Source organism: Garra rufa, chromosome 4, assembly GCF_049309525.1.
Source record: "Garra rufa chromosome 4, GarRuf1.0, whole genome shotgun sequence".
NCBI lineage: Eukaryota > Metazoa > Chordata > Actinopteri > Cypriniformes > Cyprinidae > Garra > Garra rufa.
In genome coordinates this window covers 20,553,671-20,567,214 of record NC_133364.1, presented here as the reverse complement: position 1 = coordinate 20,567,214, position 13,544 = coordinate 20,553,671, and the positions used below count along the sequence as shown (strand labels likewise).

Here is a 13,544-nt window from a genome sequence, read left to right as displayed (position 1 = left end):
ACAATATTTTATGGCTGTAAGATAATTATCATTTGCAGTTTGTAAGACTTGGTATATAATTAAAAGACCAGATTAAATATTTGTACATTTTAAAATAAATTTCTAACCTTGCAGAACTATTAATGTACTTCTAAGGAGGTCTAAAATCTGCTTGAAAATGTAGAAATAATTAAAAGAAAGAAATGTTGATTCTGGTAATTTATTAAAATGACCAACTACTACCTATCTACTTATAGATATATTAAATGTTTAATTGCATTTATATATTTTTATGTATTTTAAATAAATATTGCAGTTTAAATATTACAGCACTTGAATGAACATTTTGTCATCGTTCACTCACCCTCATGTCGTTTCAAACCTGTATGGCTTTCTTTCTTTCAATTTAAAAGAAGATATTTTGCTGGTAATCAAACAGTTGGTCAATGGGGACCAACAAATGTTTGGTTCTTCAAAATATCTTTTGTGTTCAGCATAAGTAAGGAAACACATACAGGTTTGAAACAACACAAGGGTGAATAAATGATGACAGAATTTTCATTTCTGGGTGAACTATTCTTTTAAAACTTTATTATATCAAAAATACATTGTATGGGTCAAAATTATCATTTTATCTTTTATGCCAAAAATCATTAGGATATTAAGTCAAGATCGTGTCCCAAGAAGACATTTAGTTAATTTCCTACCATAAATATATCTAAACTTAATTTTTATTAGTAATATGCATTGCTAAGAACTTAATTTGGACAACTTTACAGGCAATCTTCTCAATATTTAGATTTCTTACACCCTCAGAATTCAGATTTATGACCTTTATGACTGGTTTGTGCTCCTCATATAAGTATTATATGTGACCCTGGACCACAAAACCAGTCATAAGGTTAAATTTTACAAAACTGAGATATATACATCATATGAAAGCTCAATAAATAAGCTTTCTATTGATGTATGGTTTGTTAGGATAGGACAATATTTGGCCGAGATACATCTATTTGAAAATCTGAAATCTAAGGGTGCAAAAAATCAAAATACTGAGAAAATCACCTTTAAAGTTGTCCAAATTAAGTTCTTAGCAATGCATATTACTAATCAAAAATTACATTTTGATAGGTTTACAGTAGGAATTTTACAAAAAATCTTCATGGAACATGATCTTTACTTAATTTCCTAATGATTTTTGACATAAAAGAAAAATCAATAATTTTGACCCATACAATGTATTTTTGGCTATTGCTACAAATATACCCCAGCGACTTAAGACTGGTTTTGTGGTCCAGGGTCACATATAGTTTGCATGATCTAATGTTAAACGAGTCTACATGAAACATTTGTACACAACTAATTATGCTGTTCCAACAATCTCTAAAAGCTGTTGTAAAAGTCAGAAGAAGAAAAAAATAAAAGATGTTGTGATGTTTGCAGTAGAAGTGTATATATACTATGGTGCATGTGTGCATATGTTTTCACTGTATGTCTTTAAGCATGTGTTTTTCATCTGTGTAAGATGCTTAATTCCTGACGGCTGCCTGCTGTACGGTGCTTGCTCTCTGCTCTCTAACAATCTGCTCAGCGAGGTGTGACCAGATATTGTGCATCTGAATCCTACTCTAGACTACTGATGCAGCCAGAGAGGGGAGGAGAGAGGAAGAGGGAGAGAGAGAGAGGGAAAGGGAGGGAGAGTGCGCGACCAAAAACGATTTCTCTCCCACACACAGAGAGACAGATCTCGCTCTCCTGCGGTGGAGTGCTGGTGGCTCTTCTGGATTCTCTGTTTGCTCTCTTCCACTGGGAGAAAGGTAAGTTTCTCCTTCTGTCCTTCATCTCTCAAGAAACATTTCATCGTAGAAGCTGCAGCCTCACTGCAGATGGCTGAATCTCCTGATTTAGGTATACGTTGGTGATCTCAGTCAGAAATGTGTCAGGTCCATAAACATCTGTATTTGCTTGATAACCACGGCTCACGCTCTTGATTGCGCTAAACGGACGTCTGTGTACCATCTCAGACCTCTTCACACATTCACATATGTGTGGTGTGGGAAAATCTCTGTGCTTCAGACACATTCTGCTCCTCTTGTAACCATGGCGAAGGCAGCCGGCATAGCAGCCTGTGTGTTTTGAGATAATCAGGTGATCCGGATGCTTTCAAAAAAAAAGCCTACAAAAACATTAACGTGACAGGTCATTTATCATGTTTGCGCAAGCAAGTGTAATTGACTCCTTCTGAGGAGCAGCATATTCTGTATGCGCCAAGACGGAAAATGCTGAAAAACGCTTGCAACATTTGGAAATTGCCAATGAGTCACAAATGCCAACAGGTTGTTTGGACCACATTGATTAGCATCTTTAAAAATTGGACTGATGGATGCATCAGATGTCATGCTTATGAGTATCCCGAGTGTGTATAGTAATACAGCAGGGGATTCAATGAAACAGCATTGATGGTTGAGCGAATAACTGTGAGCAGGATATATAATTCATCAATTTACATGCACATATAGGATCAACATAAATTGATTGATTTATTCAGGCCTGCAAAATGATAAGATTCTCTTAATGAACACTGTGGCGGCTGACAACCACGAGGACGCAGACAGCCGTTGATGTGGAAAATGATTGTGTACATGGAGTCAACAGTATTGAGCCCAGTGTGAGGGAAAGCGAGGAGAAACACTGTGTAAAATAACAACACATTCAATGCTCCATCAAACCAGTCGATTGAGGTGATTTAGGGGCTTCTGTAAAACTGGACATTTCCCTGGGTTTGATGTTATTGTGTCCAGTTGTCTACTGTGCATGTTACAGTTGCTCAAATGACACCAAAAGGAACGATTTTCGCACCATTAAGTATTTTTTCAAAATGTGAATCAATGATAGTATAGATAAATGAGTAACACTTTACAATAAGGTTCATTAGTTAACATGAACTAAGAATGAATAAGACTACAGGATTTATTAATCTAATGTTAATTTTAGCATTTACTAATGCATTGTTAAAATCAAACGTTGCGTTTAACGTTAGTTAATGCACTGTGATCTAACATGAACAATGAACGACTGTATTTTTATTCACTAACATTAACACAGATTAATAAATAGTGTAATAAATGTATTGTTCCTTGTTTGTTCATGTTAGTTAATACATTAAATAACTAAATGTACTAACTAACTAACTAAACTAACTAAATGTATCTAATAAACCTAGCATACAACTACTGACAGTTGTTGACGGTTGTTTGGTGTGATTTTATTGACCACTTCAACTTTCAATATACAAATTAGTGCAAAAACATCTCTAAAACATCTTAATTAGACCTAAACGCTGGTTTAAACTATTTTACCATTAAAATTCTTTGTAGTCTAGAATTAAAGGGTTAGTTCACTTCCAGAATAAAAAATTTTTGAGAAAACGTTTCAGGATTTTTCTCAATATAGTGGATTTCAGTGATGGCCAATGCTTTGAAGGTCCAAATTGCAGTTTCAATGCAGGTTCAAAGGGCTCTACACGATCCCAGCTGAGGAATGAGGGTCTTCTCTAGTGAAACAACTGGTCATTTTCTAAGAAAAATACAAATTTATATACTTTTCAACCACAAATGCTCATCTTGCACTAGTTCTGCATCCACAACTTCACGCATTACGTAATTATGTTTTAAAGGTCACGTATGGTAAGTTTTTCGCCTGTATGCTTCGGTTCAAAAAGGTAGGACAGGGCAAAAAACTCCATCTCATTTTCTCCTCCAACTTCAAAATCGTCCAACATCATTGTTGTACCTTTTTTAGGAAAGGGCGTTTGACTTTCTTTGCGCGTTCGCTTTGTAAACACTGGGTCGGTACTTTCGCCTGGTTTTCGCACCATTAAGTATTGTGTAATGTGAATCAATAATAGTTATAGATAAATGTATCTAAAAAACCTAGCATACAACTACTGGCGGTTGTTTGGTGCGGTTTAATTGACCATTTCAACTTTAAATACACAAATTAGTGCAAAAACATCTCTAATCATCTTAATTAGACCTAAACCCTGGTTAAAGCTATTTTACATCAGATTTTTTTTCAATATAGCGGACTTTAATAGTGGCCAACGGTCCAAATTGCAGATTCAAAGGGCTCTACATGATCCCAGCCAAGGAATGAGGGTCTTCTCTAGTGAAACAACTGGTCATTTTCTAAGAAAAATACAAATTTATATACTTTTCAACCACAAATGCTCATCTTGCACTAGTTCTGCATCCACAACTTCACACATTATGTAATTACGTTTTAAAGGTCATGTGTGGTTTGTTCTTCATCTGTTCAAAAAGGTGGATTGTAATTCGGTTCACAAAGGTAGGACAGGGCGAAAAACTCCATCTCATTTTCTCATTGTCGTACCTTTTTTTGTAAAGGGCATTTAACTTTCTTTGCACGTTCGCTTTGTAAAAACTGGGTCGGTACTTTCACCCACATCACGCGTGACCTTTCCAATGTGATTACGTAATACATGAAGTCGAGCTAGTGCAAGACGAGCATGATTTTCGCACCATTAAGTATTGTGTAATGTGAATCAATAATAGTATAGATAAATGTATCTAATAAATCTAGCATACAATTACTGACGGTTGTTTGGTGTGGTTTAATTGACTATTTCAACTTTAAATACACAAATTAGTGCAAAAACATCTCTAAAACATCTTAATTAGACCTAAACCCTGGTTTAAACTATTTTACCATAACCATTATACCATTACTTCCAGAATACAATTTTTTAAGGAAAACATTCCAGGATTTTTCTCAATATAGTGGACTTCAGTCATGGGCAACACTTTGAAGGTCTAAATTGCAGTTTCAATGCAGGTTCAAAGGGCTCTACACAATCCCAGCCGAGTAATAAGGGTCTTGTCTAGCAAAACAATCAATCATTTTCTAAGAAAAATACAAAATGACTGATTGTTTTGTGAGATAATACCCTTATTCCTTGGATGGGATCGTGTAGAGACCTTTAAAGCTGCAATTTGGACCTTCAACCCATTGATCCCCATTGAGGTTCTCTTATATAGAGAAAAATTCTGAAATGTTTTCCTCAAAAAACTTAATTTCTTTGCAACTGAAGAAAGAAAGACATGAACATCTTGAATGACATAGGGGTGAGTAAACAATAAATCATCAGGAAACTTTTGTTTGAGTTTGGTTTCTATTTCTGTTTTTGGTGAACCACCCTAAATATTCTTCGTTTAGGACTAAGCTGCATTTAGACCATGGCTGCTCTGGTTCATGGTTGGGTTAATTTGAGGTTAATGTTAGGCTAATGGTTTTTGCTGTCTTTAAAAACCTTTAGACTGTGTTTAAAGAAAAGCTCCTTTATGAGCATCTGTGTGTTTTTTTATGGCTGCAGGTCATAAATATCCCCTCCCCCATCTTGTCTATAGGATAAGAAGCAGAAAGGCTTGGTGAATAAATCATTTGATTGCATGAAGGCGTGAACCAATGATTCCCACAGCCGTCCGTCATGCACGTCTAGAGGCCTGTTAAAATAATTGATATCATGATGAATCGATCCGTCACCACTTAAGAAGGTCCCCAGCGCTAGACCTACTTTAAACACAGGTGTATATTTCAGAGAAGGACATTTTGACCCTAGCTTTGACCCTAAATTTGCCACTGATTGGTTAAGTAATACATTAGATCAAAAATTTGGTTTACAAAAGATGATAAAACCTGAAATACATATATAGATCAGTGGTTCTCAATTGGTTGTCCAATCGCTGGGAAAAATATATATCTGTATAGGTATAAAAGCTAAATAAAGAGGGCTATAAATATTTAAAAGAAAACGGAAAATCTTTCCATATCGAAAGCTTTACAGTTTTGGGGAGCATAAAATCTTTTAAAAATATAAAATATTACCAAACCCCAAATACAGCACACAAGCTTGTTTTTCGCAGCAGCTATTAAACTTCTTCAAATGGATCATTTAGATGCATATTGACTCTTAAAGGAACACTCCACTTTTTTTGGAAATAGGCTCATTCTCCAACTCCCCCTGAGTTAATAAGTTGATTTTTACCATTTTGAAATCCATTCAGCCGTTCTCCTGTTCTGGCGATATCACTTTTAGCATAGCTTAGCATAGATCATTGAATCCTATTAGACCAGTAGCATCGCGTTCAAAAATGACCAACGAGTTTCCATATTTGTTGTATTTAAAACTTGACTCTTCTGTAGTTATATCGTGTACTAAGACCGGTGGAAATGCAAAGCTGTGAGTTTCTAGGCTGATAAGATTAGGAACTACACTCCCATTCCGGCGTAATAGTCAAGGAAGTTTGCTGCCGTAATATGGCCGAAGCAGGCGGAGTATTATCAGAAATGAGTTCCCAGCTAGTTTAGCATTTGCACATGTGCTGCATGGTATTACTGCTCCTGCTTCAGCCTTATTACGGCAGCAAACGTCCTTGACTATTACGCCGGAATGGAAGTGTAGTTCCTAATCTTATCAGCCTAGAAACTCGCAGCTTTGCATTTCCACCGGTCTTAGTACACGATATAACTACAGAAGAGTCAAGTTTTAAATACAACAAATATGGAAACTCGTGGTCATTTTTGAACGCGATGCTATTGGTCTAATAGGATTCAATGATCTATGCTAAGCTATGCTAAAAGTGATATCGCCAGAACAGGAGAACGGCTGAATGGATTTCAAAATGGTAAAAATCAACTTATTAACTCGGGGGGAGTTGGAGAATGAGCCTATTTCCAAAAAAAGTGGAGTGTTCCTTTAATTGTTCAGTTATCCAGGAACCAATAATCTGTAAATGGTCACAAGTTCTTGAGATCATGTTTTCTCTTTGCAAAAGACAAATCTGTTGCACATCCACTTTTAATTTGTTACTTGGTGGAAGAAATTAAGCAGATGCCAACATGAACAGGCTGCTGAGAGTATAAAAACATTTTTAAAAATAGATTTTTTTATGAATGTTGGGCCTCTACTGGATATCCAATCCAAAATCGGGATCTTGAAACAACAATTTGAGAACCACTGAATTAGAGTAATGAAAATTGTGACATTTTGGATGATAATTGCAATCAGTATTATGATTATAAATGTAGGAATTGCAATTTAACAGGGGTGTTGTGAGTTACAGATGCTCTGTGCTGAAGGATCACTTCCCAAATATAAAAAAAAACTCAACAAGGGAGGGATTTTAACTGAGGAATAAATGTGTGATGTTACATTAGGAGTAGCTCTCGAGCACTTGCTTTTTCCCTTTTTCTGCTTGAGCGATTACATCCTGCTCTGGCAGGCCCTTTCTTTGCCACGCACTGTGGAGCAAAATGACAATGAAAGAGGGAAGGGAGAGAGAGAGAAATGGATAGAGACAGGCAAAGAAGAAAAAAAGTGAGGTCTAATAGTAAAGCTCAGCGCTATACAGTCATTTATGTTTCCTGTTTGGCAGCGACTCTGACACATGCACACAGCAGCGTTTGTGATGCTGTTTAACAAGCTCCTGTGGGGTCTGACTTACTGAGGCATTTAGCACAGACAAAACTGTTCTTAAAACATTACACAAGGTGTGAAAGAAAAACCCACGAGCTGGGAAAGCAAAGTATCTAGCGTCTGATAAATGTTTTGATAAATCTGGCCTGTCTTTAATAGCGAGGTTGTAGAAGACGGGACTCTATTCGCTCAAAGCAGGTGGTGTGTGGTAATGAGTAAACAGTCTGACTAGTGATGACGGTAATCACTATGACTCAGCCAGGCTTCAACTGCACCCCCTGTGAAAAGATAGTTAAAAAAATGGTGAGAGACATCAGAAATGGTGAGAGTTGTATGGTGGTATGCAAGTCTGAAATCTGACACACATAAAGACTATGCATAGTAAGCAAATGCAGGGTTTGTACAGATACATTAAAATGAAATTCCAGGACTTTCAAGGACATTTGAAGCACAATTTTTTTTTATTTTCAAGGACTTCAATTAGAGATCTCACTGATTGAACAATAGGTTAAACTGTAAAGGTATAACTGTACTGTAGTAATGGTTTAAACAAAAAAAGATTCATGAAATCGCTCCGAAATCCTGATCTGAATCAAAAGATTCATGATCCATGTTTCGAAGTTCCAATCTAAAGCAAAAGATTGGTGAACCCCTAACAAGTTCTGATCTGAATCAAATTTTTCACAATCTGTACAAGTTTTGATTTAAAGCAAAAGATTTGCGAACCCACTTTCGAAGTTCCAATCTAAATCAAATGATTTGTGATCCACACTCTATTGCAAATCATTTGATTTGACTCATTCAATTCGCTATCTGATTCACAAACCCATTCTGATCTAATTTAAATGATTCATGATCCTTGCTCCAAAGTTCCAAACTGAATCGAATGATTCACGATTCACGCTGCAAATTCCGATCCAAAGCAAAAGATTTGCGAACCTGCACCAAAGTTCCAGTCTAAATCAAATGATTCATGATCCACGCTCTATCGCAAATGATTTGATTTGACTCATTCAATTCGCTAACTGATTCACAAACCCGTTCCAATCTGAATCAAATGATTCACAATTCACACTCAAAGTTCCGATCTAAAGCAAAAGATTTGCGAACCTGCACCAAAGTTCCAGTCTAAATCAAATGATTCATGATCCACGCTCTATCGCAAATGATTTGATTTGACTCATTCAATTCGCTAAATGATTCACAAACCCGTTCCAATCTGAATCAAATGATTCACAATTCACACTCAAAGTTCCGATCTAAAGCAAAAGATTTGCGAACCTGCACCAAAGTTCCAGTCTAAATCAAATGATTCATGATCCACGCTTTATCGCGAATGATTTGATTTGACTCATTCAATTCGCTAACTGATTCACAAACCCGTTCCAATCTGAATCAAATGATTCACAATTCACACTCAAAGTTCCGATCTAAAGCAAAAGATTTGCGAACCTGCACCAAAGTTCCAGTCTAAATCAAATGATTCATGATCCACGCTCTATCGCAAATGATTTGATTTGACTCATTCAATTCGCTAAATGATTGACAAACCCGTTTCAATCTAAATCAAATTATTCACGATCCCACTCCAAAGTTGCGATCTAAATTAAATGATTTGCGAACCATGCTCCGAATTTCCGATCTAAAGCAATGATTTGCAAACCTGCACCGAAGTTCCAATCTAAATTTGACTCATTTAAATTATTCACAAACCGTTCCGATCTAAATCAAATGATTTGCTATAACTGCTTCAAAGTCTTGACCTGAATAAAATTATTTGCGATACGTGAAGTTCCTATCTAAATAAAATGATTCGTGATCCACACTCTATTGCAAATTATTTGATTTGACTCATTCAATTCGCTATCTGATTTACAAACCCATTCTGATCTAATTCAAATGATTCATGATCCTTGCTCCAAAGTTTCAATCTGAATCAAATGATTCACAATTCACACTAAAAGTTCCGATCTAAAGCAAAAGATTTGCGAACCTGCACCGAAGTTCCAGTCTAAATCAAATGATTCATGATCCACGCTCTATCTCGAATGATTTGATTTGACTCATTCAATTCGCTAACTGATTCACAAACCCGTTCCAATCTGAATCAAATGATTCACAATCTACGCTCCAAAGATTCAATCTCTAGCAAAAGATTCACGATTCATGCTCCAAAGTTCCAATCTAAATCAAATGATTCACCATCCATGCTCTATCACGAATCATTTGATTTGACTCATTCAATTCGCTAACTGATTCACAAACCCGTTCCAATCTGAATCAAATTATTTGCAATCCACGCTCCAAAGATTCAATCTAAAGCAAAAGATTCATGATTCGTGCTCCAAAGTTCCGATCTAAATCAAATGATTTGTGATTCACGCTCTATCACGAATCATTTGATTTGACTCATTCAATTCACTAACTGATTCACAAACCCGTTCCAATCTGAATCAAATGATTCACAATCTACGCTCCAAAGATTCAATCTCTAGCAAAAGATTCACGATTCATGTTCCAAAGTTCCAATCTAAATCAAATGATTTGCGATCCATGCTCTATCACGAATCATTTGATTTGACTCATTCAATTCGCTATCTGATTCACAAACCCATTCTGATCTAATTCAAATGATTCATGATCCTTGCTCCAAAGTTCCAAACTGAATCGAATGATTCACGATTCACGCTGCAAATTCCGATCCAAAGCAAAAGATTTGCGAACCTGCACCAAAGTTCCAGTCTAAATCAAATGATTCATGATCCACGCTGTATCGCAAATTATTTGATTTGACTCATTCAATTCGCTAAATGATTCACAAACCCGTTCCAATCTGAATCAAATGATTCACAATTCACACTCAAAGTTCCGATCTAAAGCAAAAGATTTGCGAACCTGCACCAAAGTTCCAGTCTAAATCAAATGATTCATGATCCACGCTCTATCGCAAATGATTTGATTTGACTCATTCAATTCGCTAAATGATTCACAAACCCGTTCCAATCTGAATCAAATGATTCACAATTCACACTCAAAGTTCCGATCTAAAGCAAAAGATTTGCGAACCTGCACCAAAGTTCCAGTCTAAATCAAATGATTCATGATCCACGCTTTATCGCGAATGATTTGATTTGACTCATTCAATTCGCTAACTGATTCACAAACCCGTTCCAATCTGAATCAAATGATTCACAATTCACACTCAAAGTTCCGATCTAAAGCAAAAGATTTGCGAACCTGCACCAAAGTTCCAGTCTAAATCAAATGATTCATGATCCACGCTCTATCGCAAATGATTTGATTTGACTCATTCAATTCGCTAAATGATTGACAAACCCGTTTCAATCTAAATCAAATTATTCACGATCCCACTCCAAAGTTGCGATCTAAATTAAATGATTTGCGAACCATGCTCCGAATTTCCGATCTAAAGCAATGATTTGCAAACCTGCACCGAAGTTCCAATCTAAATTTGACTCATTTAAATTATTCACAAACCGTTCCGATCTAAATCAAATGATTTGCTATAACTGCTTCAAAGTCTTGACCTGAATAAAATTATTTGCGATACGTGAAGTTCCTATCTAAATAAAATGATTCGTGATCCACACTCTATTGCAAATTATTTGATTTGACTCATTCAATTCGCTATCTGATTTACAAACCCATTCTGATCTAATTCAAATGATTCATGATCCTTGCTCCAAAGTTTCAATCTGAATCAAATGATTCACAATTCACACTAAAAGTTCCGATCTAAAGCAAAAGATTTGCGAACCTGCACCGAAGTTCCAGTCTAAATCAAATGATTCATGATCCACGCTCTATCTCGAATGATTTGATTTGACTCATTCAATTCGCTAACTGATTCACAAACCCGTTCCAATCTGAATCAAATGATTCACAATCTACGCTCCAAAGATTCAATCTCTAGCAAAAGATTCACGATTCATGCTCCAAAGTTCCAATCTAAATCAAATGATTCACCATCCATGCTCTATCACGAATCATTTGATTTGACTCATTCAATTCGCTAACTGATTCACAAACCCGTTCCAATCTGAATCAAATTATTTGCAATCCACGCTCCAAAGATTCAATCTAAAGCAAAAGATTCATGATTCGTGCTCCAAAGTTCCGATCTAAATCAAATGATTTGTGATTCACGCTCTATCACGAATCATTTGATTTGACTCATTCAATTCACTAACTGATTCACAAACCCGTTCCAATCTGAATCAAATGATTCACAATCTACGCTCCAAAGATTCAATCTCTAGCAAAAGATTCACGATTCATGTTCCAAAGTTCCAATCTAAATCAAATGATTTGCGATCCATGCTCTATCACGAATCATTTGATTTGACTCATTCAGTTCGCTAACTGATTCACAAACCCGTTCCAATCTGAATCGAATGATTTGCAATCCACGCTCCGAAGTTTCGATCTAAAGCAAAAGATTCACGATTTGTGCTCCAAAAGTTCCAATCTAAATCAAATGATTCGCGATCCATGCTCTATCACAAATCATTGATTCATTCTCATTCAATTCGCTATCTGATTCACAAACCCGTTCCAATGTAAAAAAATAAAAAAATATTTGTGATACATGCTCTCAAGGCCTGACCTGAATTTATTTGCGGTACGTGAAGTTCCAATCTAAATCAAATGATTCACAATCCACGCTCTATCTTGAATCATTTAATTTGACTCATTCAATTGCCTAACTTATTCACAAACCCATTCCGATCTAAATCAAATGATTCGCGATACGTGCTCTCAAGTCCTGACCTAAATAAAATGATTTGCGATACGCAAAGTATCAATCTAAATAAAACTATTAGCGATCCACACTCCGGAGTTCCGATTTAAAGCAAAAGATTTGCAAACCTGCACCGAAGTTCCAATCTAAATCAAATGATTCGCGATCCACGCTCTATCGTGAATCGCTTGGTTTGACTCATTCAATACACTAACTGATTCACAAACCCGTTCTGATCTAAATCATGATTCGCGATGCATGAAGTTCCAATCTAAATCAAATAATACATGATTTGAAGTCCTGATCTGAAACAAATGATTCACGATCTTCACGATGCTCCAATTGGAGCAGTTCCAGCATGATTTTTACTACATAAATTTTGTGTGAAAAGATTTGCTATGACAAAATTAAACATGTATTTCCTAGATGCATAGTCTTTCAATAATTTAAGCACTTTTCAAGTACCACTTCAGGAATTTCAAGGGTTTTCCAGGCCTTAAATTTTAAAAAGTCAAATTCAAGTACTTCAAGCACTTTGTACGAACCCTGCAAATGTTATGTATGCAAAGAATAGCTGGATATAAAAATGTGCTGTGTATACAGCCAGAATAAATTTTACAGGGTACTGCATCCCATTGGGCAAAATATTGGCCTTGACATTTCTTTTTATTGTGACAAGGAAGCAATATCAACTGAGACGTTTTCATTAAATTGCATCGAATTGATCAAAAGTGACCATAAAGGCTTTTCAAGAATTCAAATAAATTCTGTATCATGTTTTCCACAAAAACAGCACACAAATAAGATGTTTCTTGAGCATCAAATCAGCATATTGCAGTGATTTCTGAAGGATCATGCAAAACTCAAGACTGGAGTAATGGAAAAATGAATCACAAGAATACATTACATTTTAAAATACAGTCAAATAAATAAGTTAGTTAAATTGTAATAATTTTGTAATTTTTCACTGTATATTTGATCAAATAAATGCAGCTTTGATGAGCGTAAGAGACGTAGTTCACCCAAAAATGAAAATTCTGTGATTAATTGTTCACCCTCATGTCTTTCTAAACCCATAAGACCTTTGTTCGTCTTCGGAACACAAATTAAGGAACACAACTGACATGTTCAAGATTCAGAAAGGTAGTATTTTATGAAGCTACTAGAATACTTTTTGTGCACAAAGAAAACAAAAATAACAAATTCTATGATGCACATTCACATGTATGTGTGTGGTGCTGCTGAAGCTGTTGAACATGTCAGTTGCATTGCTGTCTATGCAGGGCCAGAAAACTCTGAGATTTCATC

The 13,544-nt window shown here is 35.9% G+C and overlaps 1 protein-coding gene across 2 annotated transcripts in view; it reads left to right on the top strand.

The window, feature by feature from the left end:
* Nucleotides 1–1,678: 1,678 nt before the first annotated feature.
* The window catches only part of prrt4b (proline rich transmembrane protein 4b), a 38,299-nt gene continuing 26,433 nt past the window's right edge, over nt 1,679–13,544 (top strand). For both annotated transcript variants that reach the window (XM_073838197.1, XM_073838196.1), the window contains exon 1: nt 1,679–1,796. The gene's annotated coding sequence lies outside the window, so the exon portion shown is untranslated. The remainder of the gene's footprint in view (nt 1,797–13,544) is intronic.